At 28.9% G+C, this 12684-nt stretch overlaps 1 long non-coding RNA gene across 4 annotated transcripts; it reads right to left on the bottom strand.

Moving 5' to 3' along the window:
• Window positions 1–42: 42 nt before the first annotated feature.
• Window positions 43–4978, bottom strand: LOC149885344 (uncharacterized). 4 transcript variants are annotated; one of them, XR_016455239.1, is made up of 6 exons: window positions 4498–4978; window positions 3885–3962; window positions 3706–3808; window positions 1720–1789; window positions 335–404; window positions 43–203 (listed from the first exon to the last, which is right to left on the bottom strand). It is a non-coding gene; the product is annotated as an uncharacterized LOC149885344 (long non-coding RNA). The 4 variants fall into 4 exon arrangements; XR_016455238.1 differs by having other exon boundaries at window positions 359–404; window positions 3885–4976; XR_016455237.1 differs by having other exon boundaries at window positions 3885–4974.
• Between the last annotated feature and the right edge of the window lie 7706 nt (window positions 4979–12684).

The raw sequence follows: 12684 nt of genomic DNA, 5'->3' as shown, positions 1-12684 counted from the left end.
TGATGAGTACAAAACAGGAAAAAAAAAAGTACAAATTAAAAATGTTTTTAAAATATTTCTTATACTTGGATTTTTTTACAATAATATTTTCTAGCCAAAAATAAAAAATAATTTTAAATTGCTTCAGCATGATAAAATAGCAGAACTTTTTATATATTTGAATCACATATATCAGCAGTTATATGTGCAGCTCTTTACAAAGCCTAAATAAAAAAAAAATATACATAAAAAATAAACTTATGATGAATTTTTTCATTCTACAAATATAATATTTGTTAATATCAATATTGATTTAAATTTTTCATTTTAAAATTTTTCATAAACAAATACTAACCTGTAGCATATTTAAATTTTTAACCTTTTATGTATTTAGCTTCACTTAACAAGACATCAAAAAGTTTGCTCTAAAAACAAATGATACTTAAAAGTCTTGCACAGTTGACTCATTGAAAGAAAAAATAATATAGAGTTTCAATCTTTTAAAGAATATGTACATCTTTATTTTACTTTTTTTAAAAGAAGTGAACAATTCCATGTCAAATCATTCAGAACATGAAACTCTTTGCTCAAACTTTCATTTTGCAAATTTCAGTGGTTTGCAATACTTTTCAATTTGACTAGAGAAACTGCCACCAACAGCATCAAACTTCTCTCTTTTTTTTTAATACAACAACTAATACAATTTACTTCTTCATTTAGTTCTAAGGTTTTCTTGTTATATTTGCTGACAATCTCCAAACAGAAGTAACATAAATAATTCCCTTACAACAACATCACTAAATCAGAAGAAATCTTCAAATTACCTTAAAAAAGGCTGTTAAAAAAAGATTTCTCTGTAAGCAAACCAAAATTTAGTATTAACTATCATCAAACTCATTGAAACTATTGCTAATTTAAAATTTGGAACGCCTGTGTAAAAACATCTGAAAAGCAAAAAAATCAGAAATACTATTTTTTTCAAATTCATTTTCCCAGTGTGTTGTTAGTAACTATAACAATACCAAATTATCTTTTACTGCCCTTTTTTTTTTATCAGCATGTGTGCCAATACTCTGTTACTTTTTGAAAGAAAATAGTTAATTCTTATTGATCAACATACTTATTGCAAATTTGTTAGCCACAATATTTCCTCTTGCTCAAAAGGACCTTTCAATTTAATTAACCCTTGTTTATTAAAAAAATTTATGTTTTCTAGTAAATAAGGAACAATTCCCATTTAGTACTTATTTTAACCTGAATTCTTTCAAAATTAAAAAAGATAAATAAATAAATAAAGAACCAAAGTTCAAAATCAGTACCTAAATGGAAAGTAATGGGATAGAGATTTCATTTTTGAATTCTTATCTCTGATGATATCTTGGTATAAAATTTAAATGCTGATAACCATTTGCTTTTGTTTTGTTCAAGTTTTGTAGTTGTTTTTATATGATATGAACTACAAACAAAATATAATAATCAACTGATTTAAACTATCCAGAATAATGTCTGCTTTCTTTTTTTATTAAAAAAAAAAAAAAAAAAAGATTTGACATGGAGAAGCCCACAAAGCAACTTACAAATCAAAAGGATAATTTTGACAACTTTTTATTAACAAGTTTATTTGCATAATTGGTGAACTAGATCACTCTGGATCTTAGATTTTACATGGTTGACAAGAATATACATCACTGCACTAGGGACACTAAATAAACAAATTAAAAAAAAGTAAATCAAACTTACTTATCAATTTTAAGTCCAATTGTTTACGATCATAAAGTTCTTTATGGTTACATAATGGGATTTTAACAGCCTTTCAGGAAAAATAATTTCAATTAGCTTTTATAGTTTAAGACACGTAGTAATGCATTAGTTATTTTGTCTATAGTAATGTAATAAATTAATGTAAAAATTGTAAATTAAAGTAATAATGTAAAAATTATTCCAACTTATTATTAAAAAACTTACTACTTCATATAAAGAAAACAATTACTCTACATAATTTTATATAAATATTTTTTTATGAAACTATTTATTTAAATACTTTTATATAGTTTAAATAACTTTTGCAGTAATTTTAAATAACCAAAGCAAAAGCAGTACAAGCTTCAAATAAAAGTCACTCCTAAAAGCTAGTACACAATAGAGATCAAAATTTTATTATTGTTTTTATTTTAATAACTAATTAAAGATGGTCAAACAGTTTATGCCATTTAAATAATACTTTATGCAATACATATGATTCAACTCATGGATATTGCTTTATAATTGATTACTTGGGCCTTTATGAGATAGATACAAGACACACTTTGACTATTATTTGAATGGGAGCCTTCAAAACTCTCATAAGATAATAATCAAAAACTCTGGGGCAAAAATTTCAAAACATTTGACCACAAATGCTTACACCAAGACATTTTTTTAAGATTATTAAAAGTTCATATATTATTAAATCTTTTAGATTTGTTTTCATTTTTAAAAATATTAAAACTACAATTAAGAGTGAACAAGTGACAAAGATGAACCCCTAAAATAATTTTAAACTCTTTTTGAGATTGAATAGTACTTAATTTCTAAACACAAAAAAACATCACACAGAAAAAAATTCATTTTTTTTTATTAATTTTAAATGATTGCTTTTTAACATGATCTAAAATTTGTGATAACTATAATTATAGTCTGCTTTTATAACTTTCAGAATAAGGGAGCAATCCAACTTTCAGAATAAGGGAGGCAATCTATGCATCTAAGGCTTATTTATGACTTTTTATTACATCAGGCTTTTAAAATTATTTAGAATTTAAATTTGACATTGGATTTATCTATAAAAAAAACACAACATCTACTTTTACAATTTTCAAGCTTTACACTTTTATACGATATTTTTATACATATATTAAAATACTATTAAGATAACTGAACTGAGCTAAATATAAACTTGCATAATTTTTAAACATTCACTTATTATCTTTATTAAGTATTAAAGACTAAAAAAATTAATTATTTACTGTAAGCATAGAGGGAGCAACATATGCTTCATCACTGAAATCAGAACTTTTGTGTATGAAAGTTCAACAAGATTTTCAACTTTAAAAAAAAAGTGCTTTAAGGTTATTGGGATACTACTGTAAACATACAGTAGTAATGTGTGTTACTACTGTATGTTTAGAAAATTGCTTTAAGTTAATATTTTCCTAATTTCTTGTCAAATTTATGATAAAAGACTAAAGTAAGGAAGTGAAAAAATAAAAAACTCTTAACTAAAATTATACCTCAAGGAAAAAATTAGAAAGCAATATTGCTTAAGTTGACACAGAAAGAAATACTTTTACAATGATGCTAATATATATAAAAAAAACTAATCGAATGTTTAGAGCATAACATCTGCATCTCATTTTGAAACAACTTTAAGATAAAAAAAATTCATTTTAATTTCTAAGAATACCAAAAAATAATCTAGTTGCATAAACTGTAGAAGAAAAAAAATGTCCTATATTATCATAGTAAAAAGAGAGAGATGAAACTTTCTTACATAAAATATCTTTTGCATCCCATAATTTACAAGGTGTAACTTTGTTTATAACAGTAAAAATACAGTTATTTAAATAAAGAGGTAAAACCATCAATACATAAAAAAATATCACCAGAATGTGTTATAAAAACTGTTATAAAACAAATGGTATACTTAAGTGATGCAAATAACACAATAACATTTTTTAAAATCCTTACTTTCTGGACCAACAACTCTTGCAATCTTTATTGCTTCAGATGTTGTAAAATATGCATTGGCTGCAACCATAACATGAGTTAAAGCATTAGAACAAATGGTTAACTAAATAAAGAAATATTCTACATTTATAGGAAAATTAAACATTAAAACAAAGCTGCACTAACTTCTTATTACATACCTTATTACAGATCACATTATCCAATTAAAAGAGTTTTAGTTGCTGGAGACAGTTGAACAAGTATTACATTAATAAGCTCTGAAAACAATTTTTTTTAAAGATTCATAATAAAGCAATAAAAAAAAACAAAAAAAAACAAAACAAAAACAAATTATGATTTAAACACATATGTGGAATTAGACTGACTAAAAAACTTGGTATTTACATATTACTGTTACTGGTTAAACTATGTACCATGGATGGTGGTATATAGTTAAACTAGTTTTCTGCCATGATTATTTGGATCTGAAATCGGTTTGAATCTAATTTGGGAAAATTTACCTTACAGCTTGCACTGCAAGCTGAAAGTTAAATTTTGAGCAAGTGAAAACAAAGTTTATTTGAACAAATGAAACCGTTTCTTTCAAATTTCATTTAAATTGTAAAAGTGGAAATACAGTGCCTTAATTATTTCAAGACAGATTGTATTTTAATGTATTGCAATTTATATTTTACATCGTAAAATGTGGTATCAGGTACAGCTAAAAATTGTTGGGAAAAAAATTACTTGAAGTAAAGTTAAAAAAGTAAACTAAGAGTACATTTTAATAAAATTTAAGTGTTTGTGACATACAATAAGTCGAATTAATTTTGGAATGCAACCATAACAAGAAAATTGTCATTTGAGAAGTAATGGTTCAAAAGCTTCCTAGGAAGAGCGCCGTAACTTTGAATTCTGAATGACTTTGAATTATAAAGCGTATTGCAGTGCAGACACAACAAAACGAAGGCTACGTAGTGCTAATTTATTCTGAAAATCATTGATTTCGGTGATGAATAGAAAAGTTCTTGTAAAGTTAGCTAAGCGACATATTAACTGGACTCCAGAGCAATGGACAATATTCTCTGGAGCGAGAAATCAAAGTTCATGTTTTTCAGATTACAGTGAACTTGGTATGTTAGTAGTCCTCCCCCAGATTTAACGATTAAATACAAAATATCAATTTCCGATCGCTAATATAATGAAAGGAATTTGTAAGAGAATGTTTTTGCCGATGTTCGATCAGACGAATTTTACATCTATTCCCGGCCGGAGACTGAGGCCAATGAAGGTAAAAAAAAAAAAAAGAACATAACTTAAGAAGATGAATTATTAAAGAAACTAACGTACTCTCATTTGCTTTTACAATAATATCTCTGTCAATATTTAATATAAAAAAAATATGTTTTTAAGCATGAAAATTGACGAATAGATGATTTATCTGGTTGGCTAGATTTTTCTGCAATAGACAATAACGTATAGCCAATTTAAACTGCTGCTAAAGCCAAACAAGACATTCAAATAACATACAATAGGAAATTTATTGTACGGACTACAAATTCCTAATTCACTGACATTACACGATAAATGTACAAACGAAGCAGAGAAATTGATACATTGACCAATTTTAAAATACATCCGGGATTAATCAGTCGTTTATTTTGAAACTAAATCCATTTGTCAAAGTTTTGTTGTTTACTGTGACATCATAGTTTGAGGTTAGCTGTCGTAAAGAACATTTCATTAAAAAATATATTCAAAGTAAATTTTGAACACATAAATTGACACATTTTGATCAATAGTTTGATTTTATTGAAACGCTAAGCCTTAAGTATTTCCATTTAAGAGTAAATGGAGCTATGTGACATGTAAATGGACTTATGTGACATGTTTCATAATAAACAGCTCATAAAATGTCCTAAAAATCTTAAGTTTAATCCAACTGAAATTTGGAGCAAAGATTTAAGTAATTATAAAAAGTCCAAAGCATGTAGTTGTTATAAAAGTATATGGGATATGTGTGTGTGTGTGTGTGTGTGTGTGTGTGTGTGTGTGTGTGTGTGTGTGTGTGTGTGTGTGTGTGTGTGTGTGTGTGTGTGTGTGTGTGTGTGTGTGTGTGTGTGTGTGTAATATAATATGGGATAAATTCCTACTTTATCATACAAAAACCTTCTCATCTTTTTTTTTTTGTTCAATGCACAATTTGTAATTTTAACAATCTGAAAAAAAGTATAAAAGGTTTTGTAAACAACTTTTAGCTACATTTTAGAATTATACTTGATGCATAATGTTATAGACACTCATAGAGGAGGTTTTGGTGAGCGGAGGAAGAGGCAAGAGGACTTAAAAAAGGCTCCTTTCTTAAAAGACCTTTCTTTTTTTTTTCAATTGGGTTTAAAAATTTTTTGCATTTTTAAAAACTTTATGTATTGTAAATTTTGTAATTAAATTTTATATATATGAAAAAGAAACATCAGATTAGTAAACGAAAATAACACACAAAACACAAAAAAAACTCTTTATATATCTTTTAATATGAGCAATAAATAAAGGAGTAGCCTGTATGTTACTCAATTCTTGAAAACCAAAATTTAAAATGGCATCAACTCTTTCAAGTTTTGGATACTCCACCAATACATAAAATGTGAGCCGTTCAGTGCATAAATCGGTTAACGCCGCATAACAAAAAGTTCAGAGGGGCGATGAAATAATGTACATTGTTTTTTTAAAGTTCCCTTTTTAATAAAAGTTCAAATATATATAGCTGAATGCATAGATACAGATATAGCTTTCATCTTTAGGTATATAAAATTTATAAGAATTGTTGTCAGTAATTTTACAATTTGTTAAAATTAAAATTTTATTGTTTAATGGTGTTAATCATTATTTTTTAGAAAAGTTATTATAAATCTAAAAAGTTACGACTTTCCAAGTACTTACCACATTCAAAATTAGAATTTTTCAAAAAGCGGAATGAATCGATTTGTACACTGATTGGCTCAAATAAAAATCTCCAAGCAATTTCAGGAGTTAGCAAAAAAAAATAAGTTTTCAGTGCGCTGCGTTTTTTTTTTGAGATGTATGCAGCCAAAAGTACTAATTATAACTTAAATATAATTAAAGCTCTGTATAATACTGCATAATTAAGACTAAATTTATATACGAAACTTAAAAACGTTATTAAGTAGGCACCGCCGATTCGGTTCGTAAAATCCGCAAAAAGCCAATCCGACTTATTTTGCGGATTAAAATAGTCAGTTCGTAAAAATTTTTCGGATTAATAATCCGAAAACTAATTTACGAACCACTAGCGAATTTTTTTTTTGCGGATTCACTTCGCTGTTCGGATTATCAATCCGAAAAATTTTTACAAATAAATTTAACTTTAATTCGTTTAGCGAATTATACGAATCGCGTTCCGTTCGCGTCACCATTAAATGGTGTGGTCCAAAAAAATTACGTTTTTATTATGTGCGCATCCTATAAATAGTGGATTTCTTTTTTATTTTCAATCAGTTCTATTTGGAAATCTTAACATACAACAATTCGTTCAACAGATCAAGTCTACTATTCTTCACCTACATTTATTACGGTAAGCCATTATTATATTAATTTGATTTAAAAGTTAAGAATATTTCAAACTGAATTTTTGCGGTTTTTTTTTTTTTTTTTTTGTGGATCGAATTCCTTTGCGAATTATTTCGCTTTGCGGATTGCTTCAATTAGTGGATTGGTCCGATAAAATTTATATTGTAATATTTCTTCTACTTAAATATTAACAGAAATAAAAATAGAAATAGAGATAAAAACTAGTTTGAAAAATTGTTACGCTCATTTCAATAATTAAGGCAAATAATTAGTTCTTTTATTGAAAACTTTATGCATGCCTCTAAAATATCATTTATTGTTAAGACGAATATTAAGGAAAATTTTCAAATAACTTAATAAATAATTAGTTCTTTTTCGGAAACTGTTTGTATGCATCAAAAACTATCACGTTTTATTAAGGCAAATATTAAGGAAATATTGAGGCAAATATTTCAATAAAAAGTCAGTAAATCGAAAATGTGATTTGATCCGTGTTTTCGAATTTTTAATCCGAAAAGTAATCCTTATTAACAATCTGATCCGTTTTTGTGGATTTTAAATTCAATAAATAATCCGAAATATTCGTCCGATCCGATATGGCAAACTCAATCCGATTCGTTTCTTTTTTTTTTTTTCATTTCACTTTTTTTTTCTTTTCAGATGCCTAAGCTGTCTAATATTTGGGAATTCTTCAACAATGTGGAGGAAAACAAGGCAAAATGCAAGGCCTGTGGCAAAATATACTTAATCAATAAAAGCACCACAAGTCCTTTAAGGAACCATTTGAAAAGAGTCCACTTGAATTTATATAAACAATTAGAAAGGAAAGACAAGCAAAAATCAACAATACCAGACATTTTTGATGAGCTTGCCTCTGAAGACACAGATTTTGAACAAACACAAGAAAGAGGAAAAAAGAGGAGATGTCCACAGACACAAAAAGATACACCAGTATCGCCACAGCCTGGACCAAGTGGAACTTGTGGCACTTCCAACACACAGACACTGCAAGGTAGAAAACAGGCTACCAAACCTGAATGGGAAGTTACTGACATCAATCAAATAAGAACTGTTGTTGACATTACTAAATGGGTGATTGAGGACACTCAACCATTTTCTATTGTAGAAACTGACGCATTCACCCGGATGATGAGAACTGCAACCAACGGTCAATTCAGAGCCATTACAACAAAGAATATATCTACAAAATACATTCCTCTCCTTTTTAAATTCATCAAGGAACAAGTAAAAAACATTTTCAATTCAGACAAGTCAAATCTTGATGGAGTGGCCTTTACATCCGACGTGTGGACCACTGATCACACCAATTTGTCTTTCATGAGCCTTACACTCCACTATATAGATTCAAAGTTCCAATTAAAGCGCTTCTTGGTAGAAATGTCCTACTTCCCCGAACAACATACTGCCGACAATATTGCCAAGAAGCTCAATGAATCTATCAATAAACTGGAACTTGATTTTGGAGTCAAAACCTGGATAACAGTCGACGGTGCAGCTAATGTCTAAGCAGGTGTTAGGAAATCAATTGGGGTTCAAAGTGCAATTTGGTGTGTCGACCACCGTCTAAATCTAGTTGTCAGTGGTGCTGTCGATGATAAAAGATGTCCAAAATGGTCAATTCTCAACCACAAAATAACAAAATTAGTAGGTCACTTCAACCAGTCCTCTCAAAAAGCTATGACTTTAGTTAATGCTGCCAAAGCCTTAAAAAACTCCAGAACGAAGTTAGTACAGAGATGCCCCACAAGATGGAACTCTGACCTCCATCAAATGGAGTCTGTGGTGGATCTTCTTCCGGCGATGCATTCTTTAAAGAATCCGAACCCTACTGTTTCTGGAGGTTGTAAGTTGACAGATCTTTTACCAACAGATGATGAAGTGGAATCTATTCAATCTGTCATCCGGCTTCTGAGAGGCTTTTCAGAATTCTCTGAGAAATGCAGCAGTGAAAAGAATGTTAGCATCTGTTCCGTTATTAATTGCCTATACAACATCAGAGGAAGATTACCAAGGGAGATGATCAAGCCAAAAACCGAGGTGTCATCAGAGCTTGCTCACTACTTCAATGAAGATTTAAACAAAAGATTCGAAGGGGAGTTGATGAATATTGAATTCTCTATAGCTCATTTTTTAGATCCTAACAGCAAGGGCATGTGCTTTGTGGATGAGGGGGAAAAATTTGAAGTAGTCAAAACTGCAGTAAAAAAAGCTATGGAAGAACTGTCAAAAAAAGAAATTTTGGCTAGCCAAAGCACTCCTTCCCCTTCAATGTTGGATGATGAAGATGATGACGACTTTGATTTCACTGAACAACTGAGGAAGAAAGTGTTTGGTGCAGGTTACATTAATCCTGGAGGTGAAACAAGCACCAAGAAAGCCATTTCTACTGAAATTGAGGGGTATTTGAATTCAAAACCAGTTCCAGCAAATACAAATGTACTGGAATTCTGGAAACAAAACCAGTATATTTACCCAATAATGTCAAGGCTGGCCAGAAAAAACCTCTGTATACCTGCTGCATCATCAACATCTGAAAGAGTTTTCTCAACAGCAGGGAATATATACAGCTCTAGAAGAACCAATCTTTCAATCTCAAAGGTTGAGATGTTGGTATATATGAAGGAAAACACTAAGCAACTCAGTAAAATTCAAGACATTGTGTGGCCAGGAAATGAATTTGGAAAATGATTAACTTTCAGTGTGATTTTGACTTTTTTTTATTTCTTAACAAGGAAATCATTTCGTTTCATTGTATATTTGAATATTATAAATAAATAAAAATGAATTTTAATTCGAAAGCTTTTTTTATTCTGAATCCGTATAAATCCGTAAAAATAATATCGGTTCGGATTCCAATTCGAAAAAAATTTTTCGAATTGCAATTCGATCCGAAAGTATCGAATCGGATTGCAATCCGAAAAAATAATCCGAAAAAATTTTAATGAATTATTTTCCGATAAATTATTTTCGGATCAAATCAATCCGTAAGTAGTTTGAACCGTTTAGCATAGATAATTCGGTGCACAATCCGCAAACCGATAAACAGTAACGAATCGGCGGTCTCTATTATTAAGTTAACAAAAGCCACTTGTAAAAATTTTTTTGTTGGTCATTTGCTGTTCAACAAAAAAATCATATTTATATGTTAAAGAAGTATAAATGTAGCCCAGAAAAAATATATTTATATCTTAAAGTAGTATAAATGTAGCCCAGAAAAAATATATTTATATGTTAAAGAAGTATAAATGTAGCCCAGAAAAAATATAAATAAAAACGTATGATAAGCACTGAACAGAAATAATTAGCAACTAAACAACGTAACTGGCTGATACTAACTTAGACTACTAACAACGTAACTGACTGTACTAACTAGGCGGTTATTTATTAAAACTTATTGTCGAAGCAAAATCAAACGTAAACACGCTGTAGATGAACTAAGTACCTTTTATAAATTTAAAAAAAATTATGTATTAGTACTGACACATTATTTACTATTTGGTTATAAAATATTTTTACCATTTTAATAAAGTTTAATTCTTATTTTTTCCCTGGTGTAAAATTGGTTTCCCTGGTTAAAATTACACACCGTACAATCGGACAATTTATCAAATACATCATGAACGCCTACGTTTCAAAAAAGTATTACATAAACAACTTTCAATTTTCGATAAAGTCCTTTTTCTAAAGAAGATTTAATATTTATTCATTAGCAACAACACTTACTTAGGACAATTAACTTTAAATTTTCAAAACGTAATATCGTGTTTAATAAGTTTAAAATGGATATTTTGTATATTAAGGAGATTGCTAAGTGTAGCCTCCACTAATTCTTACACGACTCACATAGAGACTACATTTAGTAGTCTCTATGTGAGTCGTGGAAGAGTTAGATGCCGCTTACTAACACTTATTTCGCACCAAATAACTTGTTTTTTTACTAACGATTTCCAGAACTTTAACACCAGTATATAGCTATTTCTTCCCTGAGGCATTTACTCCTCGGTCTTAACCAGTGTATGCAAATAGAAAATTAAATTCCAAAATTACTTTCTTCCATTCTACAGTTTTAGTTTTTGAGCTCTGTGCATTTCCGGGTGAACCTTTTTGAAGATATAATAATTGGTAGCCCAAAAAGGGCCTCCAAAAAAAAAAATATGTGGCAACTTGCCCCAGCCCGAGGTAAGTTGCCTATACTCTCAGGGTAAGTTGGCACACCATGTAAAAAGAGACAAGTTTAGCAATATTAAGCATCTATTTCAAGTGTATCTTTTTTATGAAAAGTCTTAATCATTTTTACTCAACAATATTTTTTGACCTTAAATTTTATTGCCCTTAAATCGATCAAATAGATCCTCCTATAAAAGAAGCATCAACAGATATTTTCTGTAACATTTTGAGAACTTAAAAGCCTGTGTATTTTTCTTTTATTATTTCGCACGCCTGTAGATCTGTAGTATTACATAACTTGAGTGAATTTACAGCCAATGGGAAAAGTTAAAAGTTGGCACATGTTGTCAACTAGCCCCGGAATTATTGTACCAACTGACCCCAAAAGCTTTTAGTTCACAAAATGGGTTATAAATCCCCAAGAACGCGACATATTGAGAAACACAAAATATGACTGGTTAGAGTGAACCATACAACATATCTATTCGAGCTTATTTGTAGCAAATGCTATTGCTTTTTAAAATTGAAAAAGTAATAGTTGCAAAAGTTACAAAATTAGTAAAAAATAAAATTCGCTAAAACTTCTATGCGCATGCGCTTTTAGCACCTTCATCTCATTTTATTCCAGTATAAAAGTTCATACTATATCATTAGAAGGAAAAAAGAAATTTGTTCATGCATTAAATTTTCATCTGGGAATACTTGAACATCGTTTTGAGTTTTATTTTTAAAAACAATGAAACATTCGAATTCTATTATAAGCCAAACAAAACTCTTAAGAGTACGTTTTATCAGCCAGCTGAATTGGGAAAACTGGATAAGGTTGAAAAATCGCTTACTAGTCAGAATAGAGTGCTCGAATTAACTAAATAATAAAATAGTATAAAAGGAGATAAATTTATTTTGCATTCTTACAAGGAGTACACCCTTATGCACCCTAGGTGCAGGTTTTTTTGAATAACATGCAGCTACAAACTGAAAATAGTAGCAAAATTTTCATAACTGTTCAACAAAACAAATCTTTTTTAATAAATTCATTTAAATCATACAATAAATGTAAAAAAAAACGTCTTCAAAATAATAATAATAATAATAATAATAATAATAATAATAATAATAATAATAATAATAATAATAATAATAATAATAATAATAATAAAAAAAACCCTTCAAAAAAAGTAAACTACATCTGCGTCTCAATTTGCTAAAAATTTTTTTTAACAT

This window comes from Hydra viridissima, unplaced genomic scaffold (genome assembly GCF_058129835.1).
Source record: "Hydra viridissima isolate aposymbiotic clone 2 unplaced genomic scaffold, HvirCarnegie_v1 scaffold_8, whole genome shotgun sequence".
Classification (NCBI taxonomy): domain Eukaryota; kingdom Metazoa; phylum Cnidaria; class Hydrozoa; order Anthoathecata; family Hydridae; genus Hydra; species Hydra viridissima.
The sequence above is the reverse complement of the archived record's forward strand: the minus strand, read 5'-3'. Positions and strand labels throughout refer to the sequence as shown.